At 37.8% G+C, this 27,575-nt stretch overlaps 1 protein-coding gene across 5 annotated transcripts in view; it reads right to left on the bottom strand.

The window, feature by feature from the left end:
• The window catches only part of GALNT18 (polypeptide N-acetylgalactosaminyltransferase 18), a 298,270-nt gene that overhangs the window by 181,695 nt on the left and 89,000 nt on the right, over positions 1-27,575 (bottom strand). The gene's annotated exons all lie outside the window — the stretch shown is intronic.

The following is a 27,575-nucleotide window of genomic DNA, read 5'->3' as shown; positions in this document are numbered from 1 at the left end:
CTCACAGAACCACAAGAAAGGATGAAGGATGGAAGGAAAAGTGTAAAAGACATTAATCTAGAGAAAAACCCACTAGACAAGGTCAGTACATCGATCACTGTCTGTCTATGGTGAGAAATTCAATAAAGCCAGAGGATAGATTTTTGCAAATCTCCTGATGTTTGTAAAATCTTTCATTTCAACAACAACTTCCATGGTTATCACAATGTAAAATACTTTGTAATGAAGTCTCACACACCCGCAGCTGCCAGCCTTGAAATAACCAAATCAGTTTGCTGCTTTTAAACAGCATCAAAATTTGGTGATTTTACAAGATTTTAATTAAAAAGCCCCAATTGGGTGCATTAATTTCTTAACACAAAGTATTTGTTTATATCACGATATTCTCAGAAATCTCCATCATATTTGGGGATGTGTTTATTCCATCATGTATGGCTGTACCTCCATAGAGTTGCTGTTCTTAATGTCAAAGAAACAAGTGTAGCTTGTTTCTGGACTCATAGTGCCAAAAGCGCAATATCTTTTTTTCCACTGAGCTTCAAATGAGCTTTAAACAAAGCAAACCAAGAAATTTAGCAATACTTTCTCACCAGAAGCAAGGTTTTAATGACATAATTCATCCCTAGTAATCAAAATTACAAATACAGTACATTGCTGTATCTTCTAGGAACAGGCACCCCCGGGGAGAAAAAGAAAAAGGGTTTTTTTGTTTGTTTTTAAAAAGGTCCAGCGTCCTAATATAGATGCACAGTTATTGCACAGGCAAATTTTACTCTCTAACTCAAACTAGCTGGCAGAAAACCTCAATTGGGTCAATTGGGTAACAAACAAAAAAAGCTAGAATTTAATAATCTGACCTAATCAACAAAACTTTGGAAATTAAATGAGGTCATGATGCCACATACACTCCATCTGTCCCTGAACAACAGGCAGACTGTTTGTTCTCTATGGGGCTGGTTACAAATTTCTTGGATGGCCTTAATTTCACGCCAGCAAACACAGTTACATAGATGGTGATGGTGATTTATTTCCTCCAGTTGCATTTAATAATGTTAGGAGTTTGTAACACCTTGAATTGAAATAATTCAGTACCAAAGCAGTCCTGGGGAAAAAAAATGGATGCCAAAGGCTGCATGCTCCCAAACTTTCAGATTAAAACTTGGACAACCATCTGCGTTGTGGCCACATATGATGAGCTCATAGAAAAATCTAAAACTCAGTTTGAATCAATTCCTTCTGTGACATCCATGAAAGAGATATTCTTATTAAATAGTAAATGAATCCTATGACAAGAAAGAGTTCTTTTATGTTGATACCATATTTTTTCTAACCCTACAGCTTACCCATCTTAAATTAGTATCCTGTATAAGCAGCAACTGTTTGTATACAAGCAGTTAAGTAGATGGAACCAACCAGCTTTACACTGCCCATATGACTCCAAGTATGTGTCCACTTAACCTGAAAGCGCTCAGTGTGCAAGAGACTTGTCTTTCTGTTCTTTGCTTTCAAGTTTTTTTTCCCCTTGAATCTTCCCAATTTCAAATGGAGCCATTCTAGAATTAAATATAATGAATAACGTAAATCTGAGACAGAGAAACTTCAGAAGGGATCCTCGGGAATAAAAAAGACAAAAAAGATATTTATTAAAAAAGCACTGAGGTAAAACTTTTCCAACCTTCAGAATCTCTCATTCCATAAACATATCAAAAATTGTAATATGACATGGCCAAGCAGGTAACAAGCTGTGACAACCAACTGACAGCCATGGATAACACTATGCCATTCTAAAGCATGGGTCTTTTTATATCATCTTATCGTTACTGGCTCAGCTCATTAGATGGTTTCATTTTCACATTAAAAATCCATATAGACATACAGAACTTCACTAAATCTGGTCTTCCTAAATTTCAGGCTCACACTGTCATTTCTGGAACCACCCTTCTTAGACTGCATTGATTTTATAGGCCTACTTATAACCTGACAAACAGGAGCCCAAGCTAGCAGGCTGGCCTGCTGGTACAGCACGATGCAGGATAGACAGAGATGGTCCCCATTAGAAAAGCTGCCTACCAAGGAGCAGGCCTGGTCAGCCCAGGCACACAGCAGCACAACAACTCTCCTGGTATCAGTGCTAGCACAACTAGCCCAGCTGCCCTGATGACCACTGCATGCTGCAGACAGCCTACAGTTTCTGGAAGCAGGTATTAACTGACTTGCTTTCCTGAGTGCTTCGAATAATGAGGCCTGACCTAGTTAAGGCTTCAATTTACCACCACTGAGATGACTGCAGTATAAAATCCTGATAATTAAAACAGCGGATTGATTTACACCCAGCAAAATGTATTATTAACCATGTAGACTAAAATTTATTTTTCACTTGATCTCAAGAAAGTTGGGATACTATTTACAGAATATTTAAATATGCTAATTACAGTATATCAGCTGCTTCTATTTCATCTCTGTTTCGTGGGTTTTTCTCCTCCTTAAAACCATACGTACATTAAAATGCTAGCACATGCCACTGGCTTGAAGAACAGCTGCCTCTTTAATCCCCAATGGTTAAGAAATGACACACTTAACACTAAAGCTCATGAGAGGTTGGTTCACACTTCAACCTTTCTGTGCCACTTTGGACTTAAGATGAAGACTTTAAAGATCAAAAATTTCCATAATCTTTACGTTACAAATTCCTTCTAAGAGGCAGCACTTAAATGCTTTCTTTTTCCTTCCATTTTTTTCTTGTTTTAATGAACAGACTATTTAGTGTTTGTGAAAGGCACGAGAGCAGTAGCCCTAGAAACTCTGGTCCAATTAAGCTGTTTTCATAGTGATTTCCTTTTTCTTTCCTGATTATATAAACAGATGATGGCAACCACCCAAACTGCATTAAGGGTACACGTAACAGCCAAAATCTGCTTCCCACTGAAGTCAAGGGTCTTGATCCCTTCTGTTTCATATTGTTACTTTTCCCACACTGCCAGAGAAGGGAAATGCTTTAACCTCATACGTATATCCTTCCCTGCAGAAGCAATCATGATGGTAAGGGAAGTGTACTTCACTTCTACACTGTAAACCAGAAGCTCACACTGGAAATGCAGTAGGACACGCTGCCACTGTCCCTGCTGTACAACACACAGATTTCCTGTCCTACATAACTTCTGCAATCACAGAACAACACACAAAACCCTCCCGTCCATCCCATTTTTAGTTCTTTATAGTATTGTTTTGAAGGTGGGGTTTTCTTGAGTTGTTTGCTTTTTGGTTTTTTTTTAGGCTTTTGTAGGTTTGGATTTTTTAGTTTTTAATTATTATTTTTACTAGCTTTTAAGATATGCCATAACCTAATGGTAAGTTTGTAACCGAATAATGCTGAGTTGACCCCAAGGCTACCATAATATACCTGTTAAAACCACATTTTCAACTACCCCCTTGCTTTAAGTTGGGAGCTGCCAAACTGTTGCTGCTCCACCTGACAGCTCCTTAGATTTCGAAGGATAACACCCACCACAAAGCTCTTCCGCACCCAACTATTTACAAATCACATGTCAAGCAGCACCACACAACTTTAGGATTCAAAAAACTACAAAGAAATATTTGTGCCATGTGCCTGACGTATCATTTCTTTGATGCTTCCAAGAAATCTGTACAAAATAAATAAAACCAATTTACTACTCCATTAGAACCAGCAGCCTGAAGAAGCTAGAACCAAAGTATTTCTGTAAAGTACCTTTTAGCACTCATAATGGCTTACTGCTCAAAATACCCAAATGACAACAGAAAACACTTACTGTAGTTCTTATATGAATTAAAATATCCAATCTGCACAGAAACATGTTGTTTGCTTGTTTTATGTATTATTTCCTGGTCTAGAATCTGCAACATTATAACAATGAGTATATCCCACTGTAAGTCTAATGCTTAAGAGGGATTTATTTAATCAGCCTTATTGTTCCAATTAGAAAGCTCATTACAATGAAGACAATCAACTACTAGTGAAATGGTGGATTAATACAGATACAACTACAATACATAGCCATTATGTCAAAGCATTTATACATACGCTTTGTAGGACAAGTACAAATTTAAGTCAGGGAAGGTGTTCGCCAATGAAAAGAAATTTTCTTTACAAGTTTCAGAAAATTTCTTATTATTTTCCCTTCTTCAGTGGTTAATGCAGCTCTAGGCAGAAAAAGATGATACTTTTACAAAAATAAGAGAGAAAAAAATAGAAATACATAATGAAAGTTTTCTCAGAACATAGCAGAGACTTCAAGAAGACTTCAACAGTAGCCAATGTTTCCTACCTTGCAAGGAAGAGGCTTGTAGTCTCGTATTTTCATGTCTACGATCAACAATAAAAATCAAGCTAAAACACTGATACAAACATCTTGGGACTGTGTATATTTTAACAGTACAGCTTATGTGTTGTTGTTCTAGCCAACCTAAAAAAAGCTAAAACCCAAAATATTGGTTAGTTGGAAAAATCAACAACAACAACTTCATTTGCTTGCAAAAAGTCACAGCGTTAAGATTTGCCAGCCTCCGTTACATAATTAGCTGCACTGATTTCAAGAGATTTAGACTAATGAAGCTTTAAAAGAGGATTCACCTCATCTAATTGTAAGCACACAGAAGATATCTACAAGTGAGACAGTCATCTTAAGATCCTTTTCCAGTAAGCATTAACATGCAAGTTACCCAACCTCAGCTCTGTGTATAGTTTAAGGAGAGAAGCAGGTGTTTTTACAGACAAATCTAGACTTACATAGGCTGGAGCTAATTTCCTATCTTTACAGGGAGCCATGACACAAATGTTAAGTCAGCTGGATCCTTCTGCCACTTTCCATAATGCTCACGTAAGGAGAATGGAAGTGAAAAAGAGTGCTGTGTAGGATTCAATCCAAAATTATTAATACAATGCACAGACTTTTCCCTTTCCTTTCTACTGTGAACTCAGACACCTTTGGGTAGGAAGAAGGATAAGCAGAACTCACTCTACAGATGTGGAGGCCTATTTTAAAAGTATGCACTTTGGGCTTTTCTTAGCTGAACAAATTTTGTTGCTCCTTCACAAGAGTGCCTCTAAAGTACTGATTTAAAACCAGAAATGTTAAAATTGTCAAACAAAGTCATTAGTTATTCAAGATAAATGAACTATGTGTTAGTGAGTCCCACAGTTTTCCAAAATGCTAACAAAAAACATATGTAAATGAATTTGAAGTAGTTACACTTAAAGGAAGCGTATACTCAGAAGTTACTCTTTTGCAGTTTCTTTTTCTTAGTTTCTTGTTGGTTTTTGTTTGTTTGTTTTGTAAACAAGAAATAAGATTTCGTAATTCTCCCGACCTTTCCCATCTTCTATCCTTTCAAGCAAAATCCAGCCACAGAGAGTAACGTTCAGCAGAATTGCATGATGTATTAGCACATCACTACCAAGAACTTTAGCACTGAGTTATGTTTCAGTCTCAAAGAAACCTGCAGGACAAAGTTTCCAGTACCAGGATTCCTGATCTCCCTACTTCCTACAGACATCATCATCTGATATAGAAATATAACCTTAATTCAACACTTGTATAGAACACCAAGTAACGATAAGCCTGATGGATGCATGCAATAAAATGAAAGTAACTAAATGCATGCCATGCCCAGAAAACTGCTTGCAGCTTGGGAACAGTTATATGAAAGAATGACTTCCACACATTCAGGCAGAAGAAATTCAGTTTCCAAAAGCCATCTGCACAGGCCCTGGGCAACTTGCTGTAGGTGACCCTGTTTGAGTATGGAGTTTGGACCAGATGACCTCTGGAGATCCCTTCCAATCATCAACCATTCTGTGATACTGTAGTTAAAAAGTCAGTTCCAGGTTAAGTGTACCACATATCTGGGCCGTTACTAAGTCAAAGGCAGGAGACGAGAAACTCTTAGTCAAGTTTATGGATTTATGCTGTTTGGAGTTCTTTTGTTTTTGTTTGTTTCTGTGTGTTTGTTTCAACTTTTCCTTGAGTTGTCACTGACTGAATCTCCAGCAAAATTTCATAAGATAGCATAGTAAGACTACTGCCTTGATTCAGTAAATGTACTAGAAAGAAAGAAAGCTCCTAGTAAGTACTTTTCTCCTTTTTGTTGTAGAAATACATTTCCTCTTAGTTACACAAGTAAACAAACATGTAGAAACACCGCACTGGAATTTTCTCTGAAGATGGCTGTTTCATAAAAACATTTCTCAACATTTACCTTGGACTTTTTCTACATGAAAGTATTAGCACATTTTCCCAAGCAGAAGAGCTAACATTTAGCCTTTCCATCTTAGCTGGCACACAAGAATAAGCTGAAGTCATCAATTCCACTGTCAAAAGAAATTTTAACTATGTTTTATACACACATTAATTTTCTTATTTTTCCATGATTAAGAAAGAAAATAATATACATTCATTCATAATTGTTCTTGCCTCATTCAGTAGGCAGCTCAGCGCTACACAGTCATTCTTTCATTCTCTCCCTCAAAGAGACAGGGGAGAGAATCCGAAAAAAAAAAAAGTAAAACCTGTGAGCTGAGATAAAGACAGTTTAGTAGGTCAGAAAGGGAAAGAAAAATAATAACAGTGATGAAAGAACATACAAAACAAGTGACGCACAATGCAATTGCTCACTGACTGCCAACTGACGCTCAGCAAGTCCCCAAGCAGTAGCAGCCACCCCTGATCAACTTCCCCCACATTTTACAGTTCAGCATGACACCATATGGTATGGAATAGTCCTCTGGTCAGCCTGAGTGAACTGGCCCAGTCCTATCACAACTCCTCGTGCACCCTCAGACTTCTCACTGGCTGGACAGTATGAGAAGCTGAAATGCCCTTAGCTCTATATAAGCACTGCTCAGTAATAACTAAAACACTGGTGTGTTATCGACATTATTTTTCTCCTAAACTCAAACTACAGCATCAGCCACTATGAAGGAAGTTAACCCCTATCTCAGCTGAAACCAGGAAAATAACAATATGGAATATACGGAATAAATTACCCAGACTTCTCTGTAGTTATAAAAACTCAACAGTCAACATTCCATCTGTAGCTTTCCAAAAAGTACTCAAGGAACGGGCTACAGGCTGGTCTGGAAAAACAACATGGTCAAACTGAAATTCGTTTCTATTAAATGCATAGTGGAGCACATTCTAGTAATCTCACTCATACTGCCCATTTTCATACAGATCTAATCAGTGGGGCTACAAGATTAAGAAGGATCTCAGAAAGAGTCAAGTACTATTCAACTCCAAGAAAACAAAGAGAAGAATTAGAAAAAGGCACTCCAAAAGGTATTGATGACCTAAACCAGCATCCTAGAAGTCACAACACAGAAACTTTACCCTCTGTTACTTGAATATGTAGATAAATTTAAAAAAAATAATAAAAAAAAGGAAGTCGATGTTGAAGACATGACTTAGTCACTATTCATGAAACAATATCATACTTCTTAAATGAGAATAGCACATGACACCTACAGATATCCTCTCCATGTTTTCTACTGAGAGCAATCTTTGCGGAAAGCAGATCAGTATACAGCAAAGCCCTACCAGTTCAAATGTAAGGAGCACCAAACCCTCCAAGTTTGCTGTAAGATCTGAGCAGCTACGACACAAGAAGAGGTACCATAAAGGATTTTCATTCATGAAATACATCAGACAAAAAAGAGTGCTTTGAAAGCTTTCAGATCTAGGATCATTCTATAAAATGTGTGAAGCTTTGCCTCCCATTTGGAGAGTTCAAATAGACTATGGCTACAGATAAACACTCAGGTTTTTGGCACAGTTGCAAGGAAAAGCATAGCAGATAGAATTTATCATTGGATTTTTTTTTTTTCCTCCACACATCTCCATTCTGCTTAACTCTTTGTTATAACAACAGAACTCAATTTAGGGGTAATTAACTAGATTATGCTTGAAGTGTTTGTTGACCTGATTTCTCAGGTTACTGCTATCAAAAGACCCTCATTCTAAGCCACGTTACCTTTTTACTGCAATGCTGTTTTAAAGTGGATCTCCAACAATGTGTGTGTGTGTGTATATATATATTTATATATATATATCTGCTTTTTACTTTTAGTAGGGAGTTGTGTGTGATACAGCATACATTGTCCAGATCAGAAAAATCAAATGTGCGAACCTAAATGCTGGAGTGTGACTATGGAAAGTTCTGTATGCTGCAGAAGAAATTACTATATGGAATGAGAAATTTCCAAATTCCATTCTCAATGAAGCCCACTTGTTAAACTCCCCAAACATGTAAAATTCCATGGAGGTTTGGCGTAGACACCTTTGATTTTGAAGTATTTCAGGTGTAAATCTGCAGAATAAAGAGCTGAAAGCAGGGAAGTTGTTTGTAATTTAATGTGTGCAATAAAGTCAGCTGAAGAGTCAGCAGCCCCAGTCATTCCACTAGAAGGAAAATGTTCAAGGAACAGAGGCCATTAACACAAGCTTAATGGCATTAAGATATTAACAGAGTAAATGGTAACCCAGCTTCTCTGTAAGTTATACTGCAGTTCTGAGTAAACACCACCTTAATCAGATAAAGGAATAAAGGACAGTGTTTCAGGGATGCTGGAAGCAGCAAGAGAAAGGAAAAAGTTCTTGCTTATAAGCCCACACTAAGAAATTTCTGCACAGAGGTATTTATAATTAAACAAAACTTGTGGGCTGTAGAAATAGTCAACATACATTAAGATCAGACACTCCCTATATAGTTGGCAAAGACGGGTTTTGAAGATTACGTGTTCACACACAAGAATTTCTATATACACTCCTCAAATCTGTCATTATCATATCAGATTAATGCTAACATTCTTTCCAAACTGCAGTTCCTCATAGTGCTAGAAGCCTGAAGTCATTTATAAAATATTCTAGGCTGTCTACAGTAATTCTCCTTATTGTTTCTCCAGTCAATGATTTAACAGCAATTGTTTTGGTGAACTACTTTTAAAGATTTTAATGAATAACAAATTTTAAAAGAAAATCAATTGCTGTCAGTTATAAAATATCTAGAGAATTCTTAGCAACCCGTGAATTAAAGTGTGTTCCACTGCGACAAGCAGCAACTTACCCTAAAGAACAAGAATTCCTGCTCACATATAATACTATTACAATTCTTAAGATCTGCTGATTTTACTGAGATTTTTTGGACTTCATTCGATGAAGGCCTCCTAAGAAGCTCTATAACTTTCACTGTAGCACTAAATTAAAGTACAGGAAATCCCAGAAAGTACATGCTTCAGAAAGCAACCATACCATAGTCAGCAAGTGGAATAAGATGTTTCAGAATCTTCAGATTCTAAAGATCAAGACAATTCACATCTCTACAGCTTGCTAGCTGAACTTTTGCTCATGAAACGCAAAGTAGCAGATTTGAAAACACCAGGAACTGATGCCTTATCAGAGTTTCCCCTACTATGCCGCACTTTGCAACTTGTTTTTTTTCTGAACAGCTGCTCTCAAAAAGAAATGTAGTGCCTTTCTTGTAAATCCTTATTTATTTCTTATTTTAAATGGTTAAGAATTGTCCAATGCAAAAAACAAGAGTAACCTCATCCAACCTAGTAACAGCAAAAAACACTACGTCAGCCTCAATGGACACCCTCAGTGCCTATGCACAAAACCATCATGAGGTCAATCAGCAGTTTACCAGAACACTTAGCCTATAATTTGAGGCTAAACAAGAGGAGACAAATTATCCACCAAAGAAAAGTGCTAATAGAAACAGGGAAATAATTTATATTATGAAAGAAAAAATAATTACTTATTAGAGATATAACAACACATCCTCCTGCTGCAAACATTGTTTCAGCAACTCTCTTCACTGTAAAGGCCTCCAAACATGGTCAGGTTGGTATCTTGTTTCATAAAAATATAAATACATGAACCAGTTACGTATCTCAATGTATCTCAAACACAATTTACTACATAAATGTAATGATGGATTGGATTTGACAAGCCTCTTTCTAGAACAGTAAACACTGAAGCTTTTGTTTGGGGATATTAATCAGTTCTGCAAGCCAAATGTGTCACCTGTGCCAGAATGAAAGAAAAATTATACCCACCTATTGGAAGAAGAACACCAGTAACATCAAAAGGAAGGAGAACCATTAATTATGAGTATTAATCCAGCTATTCAGAGAGGCAGATTTACACCACACACTCATCTGCCGAATCTGATGGCCCTATTAGCAATAAGTCTGCTCCAACTTCTGCGAAGATCCAGACTGAAACCTTGAATGGCTTTCTGCAAAGTAAATACTGCAAATCCAGAAATATCTTATAATCTTCCTCCAGTCTTGTCCAGGAGCCCATATTTACGTCTTAAAATACTGAGCAAGGAGGATGTAAACTTCACTGAAAACACTTTTATGTCCTATAATGCTAGCCTTAATTTGAGAATAATTAGAAAACACAGGTGTGAGGGAATAACACATCAAACTCTGAACTGCAGCTTGGCCAAGAGCAAGCAATATTTGTGTTCTTAACCACCCCTGAGCAAAGGAAGGTAAGAGCATTACCTGAATACCTGTTCTGAAGTTCAGGTTCTGGTAGAATCACAAATGATCATGCAAAAATCAACTGACAAATTTACGTGATGAAGTAGTGATCTGAAGACAAAACGATGTCCTTAGCTGAAAATCTGTTCTGAGATGGTAAGGGTACATAACAGGACAAAATGAAGACAACTTGGATGGTGAAAGAAGTGACTCTCTAAGAATACAAGCACTGAAATTTTTATCTATGATATATGCCTAGGACCACAACATAAGGGTTTACAAGCCACACGTAACATAGAAGCTGTTCTTCCTTCTCAAGTGGTACACCTGGACATGTTTTTAAAAATACTCCACAGACCACTGAACGGGGATCTGAAGATTCTTTTTCTGAACTAGTTCTTCTGAGGTTTCATACCTGCTAAATAAGCACACGCATTTTTACGTAACTATAAATATTCACAAGGGCTTCACAACACTTTCTGCATACAGTGATTCTTTTCATTTTCCAATCTTATCTTCTGTTCAAAGAACATACCATACATGTATACACTAAAGTGCTCTAGCCTGATTAGTAAATCCCAGTGAGATCACATAATTATAGATCTTCGTTGTCACGGGAAATTCTGAAACTGAGGTTAAATGGATGCTTAGCAGTTCTTTTCAAGAAGCTTAGAAAAGACACCAGGACACGTCAATGAGCACAAATGAGCCTAGGAATCAATAATGACAGTTTTCCTGCAAAGTTGCCTCTGTGGTTAAGTGAGCTCCTTTGAAGACTTCACAATGTCTAGGAAGTTATGGGGAGGGGGGGGGTTCTTTTCCATATTCATAGTCTGGTTGCTAGTAATAATAAATGCAACTTTTCAACTGCCACAAGGAGAGAACCATAGGGATATAATTTTTTCCAAGATTTTTAACTTCTCATCAATTTAAATACTAGTTTCCAAAATTACCAGAAAGGTAAGCTTATGAAAGGAACACAGTTTTCTTAATCAGATTCAGAAGTAAAAGACAGAAGGAAGGGGACCAACTTTTCATAGGCAACCCAATCTTGTGGTCACACGGCGGAGGGCTGGAACTAGATGGTCCTTAAAGTCCTCTCCAACCTATGCCATTCTACAATTCTAGGAAAGGTGATGACATAACCAAGCAGATACTTGATTTTTCCTTTTAATACCAATATTACTGATTTTAAGTAATTATATAATAAGCAAATTTTATTGTATGAATGCCCCAGAATTTTATATTAGTTTGCCCATTATTTGAAGTTCTCATAGTAGGAGTAGCAACACATCATAGCAATACAATATATTTACAACTTTCAAATCTGAGATTAAAAGGTTATATCTACACTCAGCAAATAAACAAGTAGTGAATGCGAAATAGTCATGGGCAGACACACAACCAAATGACATAACAGAATTATAATGTGCTGCTGGCACAGGCATTTAACTGGTCCTAGAAAGCAACAATATTTAGCACAATGCTCTAGAGAAACACAAGGCTGAGCTAAGCATGGTAAACTTAACCACTAATGAGTCACAGTTCAGGTAGCTGCTGAGACAGAAGGAAGTAAACAGTCTGGCCAACTGTGTGCCAGCTAGGCTACTGATAGCCAGCAACATCAAAGAAGAAAAGCCCACCTTAGGTGACAGGAAAATTGCATCTCTCTTTTTGAATTGACATTTCAAAAGCTGAATGAGTTAGCCAGAGACAAACCAAATACCCTTCTATGAACAGCAAATTTGTCATTGTGTTACTAAATAGTAGAAGAGCACTAGGATCGAGTATTCTGTGATATCACAGTTGTCCAAGGAAATGTCAACAACCTAAGAATGATTTTTTGATTTAGTTTAATTTCTTGAAGTATAATTATATGCAAATATATGTACAAGTCTGCACATACATATGTACATAAGCTGCACAGAGGAAAAACTAACAGTTGAATGAACACGAGCCAGCTGTGCACCCAGGTAGTCAAGAAGGCCAATGGCATCCTGGCTTGCACCAGAAATAGTGTTGTCAGCAGGGAGGTGATCATTCCTACATACTCGGCAGTGGAGAGGCTGCACCTTGATAATGTGTTCAGTTTTGGGCCCCTCACTACAAGAAAGACATCGAGGCCCTGCAGCGTGTCCAAAGAAGGGCAAGGAAGCTGGTGAAGAGTCTGGAGCACAAACCTTATGAGGAGCAGCTGAGGGAATTAGGGTCGTTCAGTCTGAAGGAGGCTCAGAGGAGACCTTATCACTTCCTACAGTTACCTCAAAGGAGGCTGTAGTGAGGTGGGTGTTGGCCTCTTTTCCTGGCTAACTAGCAATAGGACTAGAGGTAACGGTCTTAAGTTGCACCAGGGGGGTTTAGACTGGATATTAAGCACAACTTCTTAGAAAGAGTGGTGAGCCATTGAAACAGGCTGCCCAGTAAGGTGGAAGAGTCACTGTTCCTGGCAGTTTTCAGGAAGAGCGTCAGTGTCACACTGAGTGACATGATTTAGGGGCCATGGTGGTGGCGGGTTGATGGTTGGACTAGATGAATGTAGTGGTCTTTCCAACCTTAATGATTCTACGATACAATTAGATAGGAAAGAAAAGTACTGAAAATGGTATAACCACCAGAGTCTCTCTCATCTGGATTTTAACACCAGGAATGTGCATGGAAAAATTCCAAGGTATGCCTTAAGCAATTTAAGAGATTAATTTTTCTGTGTGTGTGTAAAGGTAGCACGCACTAAAGGAAGTCCAGTGATCGAGGCCTCAAACTGACTTAAAGAAAAAAGATCAAATAGTATCTAAGTGACCTATGGAAATGGGATTTACAGCCTTTTGAAAAATATTATACTGAAAGCCTGCTTCTCTGACAGCTGTGAGTTTTGTCATCATTTCCAATTTGCAAGGTTTTTTACATAGACTGTCTGTTGAATTGACTACACCTTTTTGTGTCAGGAAAAAGGCTGTATTAAGACACGTCAAGACAATGAAGAGCCAATTTAAAACATAAATTAATTCATGAAGCTGTATACGCCAAACAACTGGGAAAACAATCTGCAGTCAGACCTTGAAGCATTCGTTGAAGAGAATGCCTATGAAGGGCTTGAAGACTGAGGCCCTCAAAGAATAGCGTTCTTCAAGAAGCAGAAAGGAAGACTGCTGGACAAACAGACAACTTGCACGCTTCTGGAAAGTGAGTTACAGCAGAAGCACAGAGAAACTAACCTTGTCTTCAAATAAAGAAACAGGAGTTTAGAATTGTAATTAAAACAATTAACAATGCAAACTCCAAATCCAATTTGCACAAGTGGGGACAACTATATGCATACGATCCAGGCAAATTTATTTGACAATATTAAAATAAAATCAACTGGTTCATTTATGCATAAATGAGTTCATCATCCTTAATGGTATGTAGGGAAAATGGATGACTGCACTCACTGGTACATAAAGTATGGCTCCAAATGAACCCACATTTATCCTTTCCTTTTCTCCCTTTTTAGAATATTACTTCAGAGAGTTCAGATATTTTGTCTGGAAAAGAATGTACCAAAAAAGAGCCTGTGTACGTATACAGCCTGCTTATCCTCATGCACAGAACAGAGATTTCACTATGTTGGATTTCTCCAATTTGAAAGTAACCATTATAAAGAAAATACATAGAAGAAATAAAATTAATTTGCAAACAAGATTCACAGAAAGATGCTCTATTAAAAGTCAGTGCTATAAAAAGATCATTGTTCAGGTTCCTTTGATGTGATCCTTCAACAACACACAAGTCTGCCACCACACGCAAGGTGTAACCACTACTTCTGACTTATGGTAAATAAAATGGGCAAAGATGATGGGGGAAATTGAATCTTCATTCCCACTTAAGCTTTTCGATGTTATGAGCTGTCCATGAGATTTGGCTTATTACATGTTTTAACACATCTTTCTGACAGCCATTTAGACTTTTTTCAAAATCTCCATCCTGGTTTCAGCTGAAAAAGAGTTGATTTTTCCTTCACAGTGTCTGTGGCTTTAGGAGAAAAACAATGCTGATAATATAGCAATATTTTTAGTTGCTGCTGAGCATGGCATGGGGACAGGCTGGGCATCACTCAGTAGGTGGTGAGCAATTGCTTGTGCATCACTTGTTTGGAGTAATTAATTACCATAACTAATATACTTTCTTCCTTTTCCTGTCTTAAAAAATAGAACTTGTGAGATGAGACAAAAACTATGTCATTGTTTTCAGATTCTTTCCCTCATCTCACTGGGTGTGGGGGGAGCAAACAGATGACCATGTGGTGCTGAGCTACCTGCCGAAACCCTAATCATCTCCTTGTTTAATCTTCCTTTCAAAGAGATAGGCAATATAGAAACTCCAACGCATTCGGATGAAACATCCCACGACTGAACTTATCCTTTCCTAATCACTTCTATATACAGCTTCCACATGTCCGCTAGCTGAAAACTTAACTTGCTACAGTATAGGTCCACAAGGTTTAGAGCAGGGTAAATAGTCATTTTGAAAAGTCTTCTAAAAAAAACAAGCTAAGACATCACTGTATTTATACAGGTGTGCAGTTCATTGAAAACAAACACCCTGCAAGAGGGAGCTTTGGTTTATTTTCCTTCTTAAGAAACAACAGAAACTTGTAGTTTATTATGTTGAAAACTGGGTCTTGAAACTGTGTAAAGCAATACACACTTTACACGCTAATATTGCCCCCTCCCACTTTTTTTTTTTTTAATGTAAAGAAATAGATACTTATTTTAGTGAAGTGAGCTGGATTTTTCCAGAGTTTACTTTAAACTCAGTGGAAAGGGTATTTTTTTTTTCCACCTTGCATTGAATTGGCCCTTGTAGGTAAATTGCTTGAATAAGCCCTGCTTGTTGAATGATAATTGAATGAGCTTAGGGAATTTTGCCAGTTCCAGGTGCGTGGGAGTCAGGAGAAAATAACATCTGTTCTCATCAAACAGCAGAAAGGCAAATTACTAGTCATTCTTAATAAATCTGGAGCAGGAACATTAAATAGGGAGTAAAAGAGATACATTAAAAATTATTTTTTTTTTTTTAAGCAAAAATGCATTCTTGTTATTAACTTAAAATAATTAATAGTAATTAACTTAAAGTTATGCTGCTACATCCTACCTTGTCATTTCATCACTTCTTTTTTTCCTGACGGACTTTGCGCTGTCACAATTTGTCACAGTGGCTAAAAGTCTTATATTGTTTGCACTACGTTTATTGTCAAAATCAGCCAGACAGTTATGCAGCTATATATTGACACATGCAAGAACAGCCTTGCTAGCTAGATATTTAAGCGTGAGTTTTAAAAATAGACACAAGGCAGAGAGCACACTGCTAAGCATTTGTCACTGCCTGCAATTTGACACGCTGTTTTATATAACCCATGTAATAATTACATTACCTTTTGTACTTGATGATACTTTAATTCTTCCTTCTCATCTCCTTATTTATGCCTCAGCCCCAGTTGCACACATTGGAGCTGTTCTCCTTGTATCACCATCGGCCCGAGCAAGTAAGATCCAACCTTTCTGATAGCAACCTGGCCAGAGCAGAATTCTGAGGTAATGGACTGAACGGACAGAGGAAATTACTATTTAAAAACGAACAAATATCAGTTCCACACAGATCGTCCCTTCAACTTTGAAGCCTCACAATATCTCAAATGTATGAATTACTGTGGCACGGCAATGACAGTGATTTACAGTAGCTCAGTAGAAAGAACTTAGAGCAAGAACTTCAAGTACATTCATAATAACTGATAACTCAGTCCAGGAAGCCTCTGTTGTGTGGAAATAATGTGATACCAAAAAAAGAAATGTTTTGTCTTCCTCAATAGCTGATTTTAAACATAAGGGAAAAATCTTAAAACACAACAGTCCCTACCAGGATTTCAATTTTCTCTCGTTACATGAAGACTTCATATGAAAGCTTCAGTGTAGCCACTCATCACTAAGAAAGATAATAATGATTAAAAATAAATATATCATTGGTAATTACAATTTTTTTTTCATTATAGTTCAATGACTGTGCCAGTTTCGCATTTACCACTACACTACATTATCAGAATTTGAACTGGGGGGAGAAGGGGTGAGAATGAGGCCTACTCTAACTACACTTCAGTCCATAGAGCTAGAGACTGTGATCAGTGTTTCACCGCTGGTTGCAACGCAGTAATCAGGGCTAAACGCCTGACTGGTCATCAATTCCTGTACTACCCATACAGGTGAAAAAACACACAACCACATGTAACAGAGTTTGTAAAGAAGCTTGAGTACTGTATGGTCTGGACCCTGGGCGCTTTTTTTGTTGAGGTCACTGACTCCCTACCTTGCCACGACAATAATGGTTTTGGTTTTCTCCAGGAGCCGTCAACTTTTACAACACTGTATCAAAAACTTTTGTTTTCCTCTTCATTTCAGAGCACAGGTAGGAATATTCTTTGAAATATATTTACACTAAACTTTGGTTTCTGTTAATTTTTGGGAACACTGCCAGTCTCTTTTTAGCAGACCATTCGTTACTTAACGACTATGCAAGACAGAAAAGCTTTTACCAATAGAATCAAAAAAAGTTGAGAAATTACATGCAATTTTACAAAAATCAAAGGCATTTCCTACATATTCTCAAGCAGACAAAAACACTTTGACATATTATTACTGCAAGCAGCCAAAGAACAGCCAAAGAATGTTTCAAACATTCAACTACGTTTCCTTTTGTGTTTTCAACTCTCCCAGCTTCCTCACAACAGGGAGTTTTCCTCTTTCATAAATTTACAACATCTCCAAGAGTAGCTTATCTCTTAATTATGACAAGAGAATCCAAGGTTGAATGATTTAAAATTTACTCTCAAGAGAGCTAGAACTTGCAATGTAAGAAGCTCTACCTTTGCTTACTTCTTGAAAGAAGACATCAATAAACGTGGTTCTCAGTTCACTCTATGACCCTGTATTCCATAGCAGTCAATCACCCTGCAACAGGCCTCTGCTAATAAGTGGTGCAACGTACAGGGCTTGCTCTATCCATCAGCTAATTACACAGTTACTGCAGAGAAGAATAACAACGGAAAACCTGACTCTAACACACTTCAGACAATATCTCTATCCTTTGCATTCCCAGGCTACAGAAGTCTGTTCACATTACCACCATACTCAGATATCATGCAAACATGCTCCCACTTTCTCTGATTAGGTTCTTGCTTCAGTGTCTCTATTACCACTTACAGACTCTTCCATGTCAGCTCAAAAGAGACAGTGGTGAAGATCATTTCTACCTTCAACACAGGACATCCAGTCCCTCAGTGTAGCCTCCTCCACCATCCATGCATTTATAGACAGACTTAGCAATAACATATGTCAAACATTTGTATATATATCTCCATATTTTCTTACATACATTCGACAGAATTATGAACGTGCTTTTTAACTGTTTTCTTGCCAGAAATAAATTGTATTCATTTACATTACGAAGAAATTCTTTACAGTGAGGGTGGTGACACAGTGGAACAGGCTGCCCAGAGAGGTTGTGGATGCCCCCTCCCTGGAAGCCTTCAAGGCCAGGCTGGATGGGGCTTTGAGCAACCTGGTCTAGAGGGAGGTGTCCCTGCCTACAGGAGGGGGTTGGAACCAGATGATCTTTAAGGTCCCTTTCAAAGCAAACCACTGTATGAGTCTCTGTTGATAGATTTGTATTCATGTGACATATAACACAGTATTGCCAAGATGAAAATGTTTGTATCCTAAAAGAATTTCTGTTCAAAAGATTGCAGTTACAGAAATAAAAGTTGCAACTAAGAATGGTCTACCCAAATATAAGTCTTTATCACCATTTTGCCACCATTTTTTTCTACTCTTGCTTCTTTAAGTGCATATGTTCATTATTTAGTCTTTCTGGCATTATAAACAGCTTTATACATTTATTTGGAATTTGTTTTATTTTTTAATTTTGGGGGGTAAGAGGAGGTGGAGTGGGTTGTTTTTCAAGCTTAAGAATTTGAAACTTAATTTGAACATACACAGCTTTACAACCACAATAAAATATTAGTTAAACACAAGCTTAAAATCTGTTACATCCCAGTTTAACGATGTCGTAATCCTTTATGGCTGACATCATGTTGTAAAGTCAGGATGCTAACTCTGCTGCCTCTTGAAAGACAAGAATATCAAAACAATACCTGATAGTAACGTAGGAAATCAATACTGATACAAGTTTTAGGCCAAAAGCAGTATCTGGCTTATGAAATTCTGACCATAACACAGTCTGAATATTTCTTACTTAACGAGACTACACATAGTTCAGATTAAATAGTCTATTTTAAAATATCGACATAAATTGGACCAAACGAATTAAAGACTTGTATTTGTGAATCGCTGGTTTTGAAACCAAAAGGAAAGTAAAAGGCTTTCAGAATAGAATCAGAAGTGCCACGTTTTTCCTTCCCAGTCCACAGAAACTCAACGTCTTGTTCCAGCAGATTCAATAACATCAGTGGAAGCTATTAATATGAAACTACTGTTAAGTAGAAACTCAAGTAAAAAGGTGTAGAACATTCACAGTCTTACGTAGCCTTTAGCTTCTGTACTCTTCTCCTCCTCAACCCCTCCCATCCTCCAAAATGTTGCATATGAAGTAAATACATCTAATAAGAAATACCACAGAAATGACAGCATACTAATCTCTCCACCCTTCATGAACTGCTTAAAACATTCCTGTCAGCACAAGTTGAAGGGGGAAATGCTGTTATTGCAATCACACACGTGGCACGATCATGCAATAGACAGATGGTTAAATTAAAAATACCTTCAAGAAAAAAAGATACAACCACATTGTCTTAAGAACTATGCTGTGCGCCCTTTTGCAAGTCTTATTTATCCTGCACACACAAAAATCCTAAAAGGTGTTTTCTTTAACCATAGATACAGCCATTATAATTCTGTAATAGATAAGTACAAACTCACTGAGTGCTCTGCTGGAAAAGTTTATCTGACAGCCTTTTTACCTGCGGCATGACAAACCATCTTGCAAAGCCTTTGGCGAGTCATGACTTGATGCAGAAAGAAAAGCTTCAAAGGAATGTGAATCCACCATGAAAGTGGGGACCAGTAATTCACTGCATTAGTTGGATGATTCATGAAACAGATCTCTAGGTAGATCCAGGTAACAGACACAGCTCTTTCTGGCCTAAAAATCTGTATTATCTTCCTGAAGTCAAGTCCACAATTGCCTTCTATCTATGAATATTATCCGTATTAACTATGAAGGAAAAAAAAAAGCTAGAAATACTCTCACTTTTTCTTACATTGTTCAGAAAGCTGCTTATAGAAATCCTCTTTTCTCAGAGATCACCTGTGACAGCTCCAATAAAAGAAAAATCCAAACATTCACATTTAAAACATGGGAGGAAATTTAGACAAGTGAAAAAAAAAGCTATAATAGGATTTCCATACTCTGTCCCACATTACTAACACAAAGTCACTGAGAACACAGATTTCCAAATGAACCAAGCAAAGGATTATACAATTATGTGCTATTTTAGGTATGCTTCTTATAATGTGCATGTTGGAAAAGATATTTGCCTCATACTTCAGAGCTCACATCAAACTCAAATTAATATCAATCAGGCCCAGACCTATACAGGAAAGCAGACATGGCTACTACCCAACAGTGCTGCAGTTGGGAGCAGGATTCACATGCTCTCTCTGAGCTATTACAAATGGGACAAGAGAAGTCCTTTTGTTTGAGTCATTAAAGCCACTCAGGCAGTGATTCAAACCTGTCACCAATTATCTGAATAAATCTGCCATATTAGTTCTCTATATTCATCTTCTCTGCCTAGCTCCTGCTGACCTTCATCCATGGAGACTAGAAGCTCTTCAAGGCAAGCGTTCCACTACAACTTTGTACACAGTGCTGACTGCAAGATGGCTGGGATATCAGCCATCTGCCACAGTGCTATTGTAATAGAAATAGTATATTAAATTTCACATCATTTCAGTAGAGGAAATAGTAAGAATTCATTATAGACTTGAAAAGAAAAGTCGGGCATTATAAAGACTTTCAAGAATTTCAAGGCAGCAACTTGGCCTTCCTTCTCCATATTAAAAAAAAAAAAAAGCAAATAGAATACTCTTATTTATTTTAAAAGCCAAATAGAGGAGGCACTGAAAAGCTGTAATAATTACATATGTGGGTTTGGCTCCTAAATATTTGCCTCAAGAAACTCAGGATTTCACATCATAAATAGCATTTGTTAGAAGACATCAGTTAAGCAGAGAAAATTTATGAAGAAAACAGAAAGAAATGCTACTGTACAGAGAACGCACCTGCCCAGCAGAATTGCATAACTGTACACAGAATAGATTTAATGGTAGCAGTATGAAGACAAAGCACTAAGTTTCAGGTAACAGCCAATTTCAGTGTCTGTCCACACCATCCAACCACACAGCCTGTTAATGAGCTATTTCTTAAGACCAGGAAAGAAGGCCAAATGTTAAAGAGAGACTGTGGAGGTAGCAGTGGAATGCCAAGGGCAGCACAGAAAGATTCCTCAAAAGAAGATGGAAATGACATTGGTCTCTGTCCACAACATGGCTTAATGGACAAAACAAGGAAGATTAGAAGATTAGAAAACTATTTTAAATGCAAACCAATAAGGGAAATTAAAAGAAAAACAGTCTATCAGACAAAAGAATTTGTTTCAGTGAAGGCATGATAAGATACAAACTGGTATTTCACTTCTGCATTAGAACAAAATTTTATTAGAAGAAGTGGGTTTGTCAGTTGTAGACCAGTAAATTACTTCACCTATTCTCAGTAGTCACACAGCATCTGCTCCAGACTAGGGAGCAATCTGAAAACATCACAGCACCCTGCACGAGGTTCAGTCTCCAATCTCTGAGCGAAGCAGATCTAACAACATAATCTTATCAGTGCTAACCACCTAGAGATGATTCATACGCTGCTACATCCTGTCACACTCCACACGTTAACAGTTGAGTAACAAATTCTTCGGTCATTCTAATGGCAACTGATGATTTTCTGGCATCCTTGGGAAAGCAGCCCAGCCATTTTCACAACTGCCACAGCTGTCTCAATACCTGAGACAGTATTTGCTTTTTAAAACCCTAGTATTTTCTTTATGTACCCCACTTCAGATAATTCAGATGGATAGCAATTTAAGTATGTTTTCACAGAATAAAGTATAAAGGGCTTTCTTTGAACAAGAATTAAACTGCTTCCTTGCCAATGGCAGAAGTAATGTTAGATAGAGAGGCAACAACTTCATTCTTTTGACTGTAGGAACAATGAACATCTACTGTATAGATGTAGCAGTCTTTTCTTGAGCTAGTGAACAAGAACACTTGTATCTCATCATACGGCTGCCTCAACTCCAGGCTCCTTTAAGCAAAGGCTCTTCAAGTCTTCGGCCTTGATAGAAGTCACCTCCATCCACTCTCTTTGCATATCTTTGCATGCAACAACAGCAAATCAGCGGATCAGAAGTAACCCCGGGCCACAGTATGCCCAAGTGGTAGAATGGTTATCACAGTGGCATCTCAAACCAAGTAGTGCCCTGACAGAGCATGATACTAGGGCCAAGCTCATTTTCACATAGGTCTTGCTCTACATTCCTTTTTATACATGCTTATCTATATTTTGGTCACATAGACAAGATCATCCATTAGTACTAAAAAGACTAACATTCTAACAGAGACACAAAAGAGAGAAGTCTCCATCTCAGCACTGCTGCAGGCTTCTTCTGTCAACTGGAGCAACATTTCCCTAACTGATACCTACCCAACATAAATGAAACACTGAGCTGAGTCCAGAGCCTCAAGCAGAATAGCTATCACCATCTCTGCACAGCCCATAAATCATGTGCTCTAAGACCGTGGTACAACCCAATCTTCACTAAAGCTGTGCCGTTATGCAGAGATAACAAACATCTACAAAAATAAACAGCTTCAGATTGAAAAGGCAAAACTGTCCCGCTTAGCAATAGGAGAACTTACGGAGAGCATAGCTTCCAACCTCTGTTCCTGATATTACTTAAATATATATATATATATATATATATATATAAAAAATATATTATATATATATATATATATATATATTAGCTTTTTGTGAAGATTTTCTTGTGAACTGCAGAAATTATCTGCAGAGAAGGAAACAGAATCCAGGTTGATTCCTTCTCCACCTACAAAGCTACAGCATATCCTGACTTGGTTGCCGTCTGATTTTTTTTTTTCCTGGTTCAAAAAGCACAATTAAAAAAAAGAAAGGGAGGAAGGTGGAGTTGGGTGGGGAGGAAAAAGCAATTTTCACGCTATTCACATTGCATAAACCCGATGAATACAGTAATCTTTAATCATGAAAGGAATCATTCAATCTCCAGTAATAAAATGCAGTTATACATTCAATAATAAAATGTAGACTAGAACTCCTCAGCCTTGGCTACAGTGTCCTAACAGATCTTTGACTTGAGAACAACCAGAAAGAACACCTTAAGTTCCCTTTGGATCACATTAAAAGCACACACACACACACACAAAAAAAAGGTGGCTTCAATAACAGTAACACTAAATTATCAAGTTGCAGTCAGTACAACCAATGTCATTAACTCTTGAGTATATTGTTCCTGAACTACTTGAATCTTGAACAATGCTTGAAGTGAGTCAGACTCTTCTACCTGAAAACGCTGTTCAAGTCTTATTTAGTACATCCATTCCTAATAATGAAAAGACATTGAAGTTAAATTCAAATTAATCTGCATTGACATGCAGCAATCTAGAATGACTCGAAAAGTCACGGCCTAAGGAGAAAAAATAATGAGATTAATCCCGCACGTCTTACATATCCAAGTAGTTCCTTCTTTTGCAATTAGTTACATTGGGATGGTAGGTTTCTTTGCTGGTGTACATATATGGTAAATATAGGGTCCTCTGTAGTGGAGCAAGAGCCACGTTCCCAGAGCTACTGACTGTCTACTGCTGATTTGTTTCTAAGAATAAATATACCGCACTGAATGACAAATATGCCTAGATATTTCTGTGTTTGAGGGAAATAAGCTGGGGGGATTTTACAATTAACAATTCCCAAAAGGAAGCTACCATGAAAATAAGAGATGAGGTACAATCCAGCAAATCAAAACAAGTCTGACTTTATTGAATCCACATAGCTAGCCAGACTGCAAAGGAGAGCCTTCACAAAGCAGATGTTTGAGACCAATAAATAAATAAAAGACAGGCGTTAAATATGGTATTAACTTACCCAAACCTTTAGATGGCTGAAATTAAAAGTCTGGGTTGATTTAGTTCCCAAATTCAATATTTCGTTTCTGAAAGCAACTCCTTCCATTCTAACACCTATCTAAGACACAGGGAATGAGTCACACCCTGGAGATCTCTGTCTTCCCAACTGATCATAAGAGGGTGATTAGGACAACTAACAATAGCTGAAATAAATTCACTGAGCAAATCACTCTAAGCAGCAGGCTGAGATATAACCCATGTCTCTTCCGTTATGAAATTTCCCAGGTAAGCACATACAGTCATTGACATGCCATTTATTTATGACAACAGATGCTGCAGAATGCAGATGAGGAATGAAGTTCCTAGTAAAAAACTTAGTCTTAGTATTAGTCTTAGTATCCATCTATTGGTCTTAACTATGAATTCAACTGCTCCAGAGATAAGCCGTGTATTTGCAATGCAACCTTAACTTCGATCTACTATTGATTGCACGTAATTCACAATTCTCTTTAGATTCCTCAAGTGGTGAAAAAGTTCATTTCACAGATTTCATAGTCCAGAATTTTTAAAAATAAAGCTGAAATGTAAACATCTTCTGATTAAAACTAGAAAGCTGAAAAACATAAAATGACACTGCACGTGACAAACAAGAGAGCAGGCATGAGATGTTACCACGGGTATATGCTTAACCACAGCATAGCTTTCCAAGAAAAATGTTTAACTCATCATCTGTGACAGCCTAAAGCTAGGGTGCAGAAAACGTTTGTTGCTACCTTATTGTTAGTGTTGTTCCTCTTGTCCTTGTTACCAAATAAGCACCTGATCAAGAGCATCCCTCCTGCTCACACAATCTTCCAAATGCACACACCACTTAGGGAAGTTCTTTGTTGACAGAGCCAAGACATGAGGCATTGCTAAGGTGAACTGTGTGTTTTGATCTGTCTGAAGCACTCTTACATTGAACAAGATGGATATTTAGAGCTTTCTGAACCAGAACATTCCTTGTGAACTTGACAGAATATACCGTCGTCAAATAAAATTAAGAAAAACTGATTTCAAATCTTAGGTTGGAAAGACAGACATTTCATTTTAGACAGTATTCATTAACTCAGTCCTGTATAGCATGCTTGCTGGTAATAAAGCTTGAGAATTATAGATGATATACTTGCCACACTCCTTTGTTAGACACAGTAAAGACTGCATTGTGCACAAAACTGCCCACCTGACCTCTTCTTCATTTTCCTTTGCACACACACACGCAACTCAAACACTACCTTGTTTGCAAACTCAGAAGGCACTGGAAACAAAGTTTCCCTCAGCAGGTTGCTTGCTAGCATAAAATGTACCCCCCTACTACAGCTATGAGGAAAAATTATTTGAAGTACTGACTGGGTAGCATTTGGATGGAACTAACAACACAGCCAATACAACACACTGACATAGAAAAATATGCAAGACATCATCACTGTAAAATGGCGAGGATAAGATGGTAAAGCGATCTGACCAAAATTATCTTGTAAACTGGGCTAGACCAAGCAAAGAATCCAAGATTCCCAGGCTTAAACGCCAGTCCCAGCATCATGCTTCCACTCCACAAAATACTTCTTTCTGCAGTCTATATTGCCTGTGTAGACTGCAGTGCCACCAATCCCGCCCCACAGAAGTCAGTGTATAAATGCATGACTCCTACACAGCATGCTCATAGACTACACAACATAAATGAATACATAAGAAAGGAAGTACCATAAAGGCAGAGAAAACACAGTTGCAGTACGTGTACTTATTTCAATAGTAGCAGCCAGAAAACATCCAGAGAAATGACTGCCCTTAAACAAGTGCAGAAGTGGGGATACACAGCGGCGTAAGACGTGCAATATGGTGGTTACACCTGATTTCCCATTCCTGGCCAATACCAGTACCATGAAAATGTCTTAGAATATATTTACTTACATGTCTTAAAGACTATTTACTTTAAAAAATGTTTTATATGGAGCCACCTCTCATTCCTTCTCATTTCCAGGACAGATGATACAATATTCTAAGATTGTAATTTATATGCTACAGCAATTCCCAGATGCCATCTAATTAAACAATTCAATCAGAAAACAAATTAAAAATTAATATTAACGTAACCTCATGTGTAAAATGCTGCAGTTAGAGCTTCCTTGTGTTTGCAGGACATCCCACAGAATGTGATTCCATTACCCTTGCTAATTCTGTGCCTGTTGAGCACTGCAGAACATCTGAGCTATTGACACCTTTTTCCAACGTTTAAAATATATATATATATATATATATATATATATATATATATATATATATATATATATATATATATATATATATAAGTGGTACAAGCAAAACCTTAACAGCAAATCACAGCCAGTTCTCAGTATCTAATTCAGAACCACCATCACAGCCAGTTTACACAACTTACGGCAACGAGTCCCAAACTTGTAATGTCTTAAACGTGACTGTCAAGCTGATGTGCTTGAAGTACTCCTTCCAATGACTTCAGTGAATTTTGCAGCAGGACCCAGAAGTCAGAGCATCTCACAATACTAAAGCAAAACCCAATTAAGTTAACATCCTATTCTGCTATCTCCAGCAGAGGAATTTCTTGTGAACCTCAGTTACTATGATTTACAAAAGTCCAAGCACAGGAAGTCAGCCAAGGGATAACAAACCATTATATTTATTTATTTTTAGAAGTGTTTTCAATACGGCAGGAGAACTTTGTAAACTTCCCCCCCCCACAGCCCCAACTACACTCTCATTACCAATCTGTTCCTTTACGTATTTTTAGAAGATTCTCTTCAGTGTTCATGCAAATGTTTAAGGGAAATATTTCCTGGTTTGGCTTTTACATTGTCAGAGAAAGTCACTAATCGTGTTTATGCTCCATCCCAACGCTACACCCTCTCCTGATTTAAGTATCCCTTTCTCTAAGGCTGGGAGAAGAATCACTGTTCCAAGCGACACGCTGATACGGAGACTGTGATTTTCCTTGAAATAAAGCTATCAGAGCTTCACAACAACAAAACAGAATTATGCTCTAACTCTATATGGAAAGCCACTGAATTTTCTCTATGTAACCATTGAAAAGCTGCTTTCATACATGCTTCCACAGTGCACTCCACTGGCACACACACACATTTTTTTTCCCCTTCTTAAACCAACTTCAGGATTCAAGAAAAAAAAACATAAGGACTGCATGAGAGAAACATTAAACTTGCAGGTGCTGCTAGAACTCATCCTCCTCCCCCTTCCGCCCCACATACACACACAAAAACACCACTAATGTTTTTTTTTTCCTTCGTGTTTCTGTTGGGTTTTTTTTTTTTTAGTAATTCGTCCAGAATTATAGGACTGTCTGAGAAATGAAGGCACGGGCAACTTGAACCGTGATGCATTAATACGATTTGCAGCACTAAGCAGAAGCCCTGTTCACATGGGAATAGCCAGCCTGCCCGCTCCACTCTTCCCAAGGCTGCCAGAAGACCAGCTGGCCAAAGCAGCCTGGAGGCAGGTGAACTTTTGTACACTGGTGTCAGGTATCCTTTACCGGGTGGTTTGCTTCTATCTTTGCGGATTTAGGAGGGATTTGAACCTTCGGGAGAGGTTCTGCGGATGTATAAGACGACGGTCCCTCTGGAGCTCTCATTCACCCTCCACCCTTCTTACTTTCCAACACACTCAGCAGACAGAGAGCGACTGCACAACACCATGCCGATGAGATAATACCTAAAAAGATCACCCGGCAAAGTCACGGAAAGCCCCAAAGCTCTCAG

Source organism: Gallus gallus, chromosome 5, assembly GCF_016699485.2.
Source record: "Gallus gallus isolate bGalGal1 chromosome 5, bGalGal1.mat.broiler.GRCg7b, whole genome shotgun sequence".
Classification (NCBI taxonomy): Eukaryota; Metazoa; Chordata; class Aves; order Galliformes; family Phasianidae; genus Gallus; species Gallus gallus.
The sequence above is the reverse complement of the archived record's forward strand: the minus strand, read 5'-3'. Positions and strand labels throughout refer to the sequence as shown.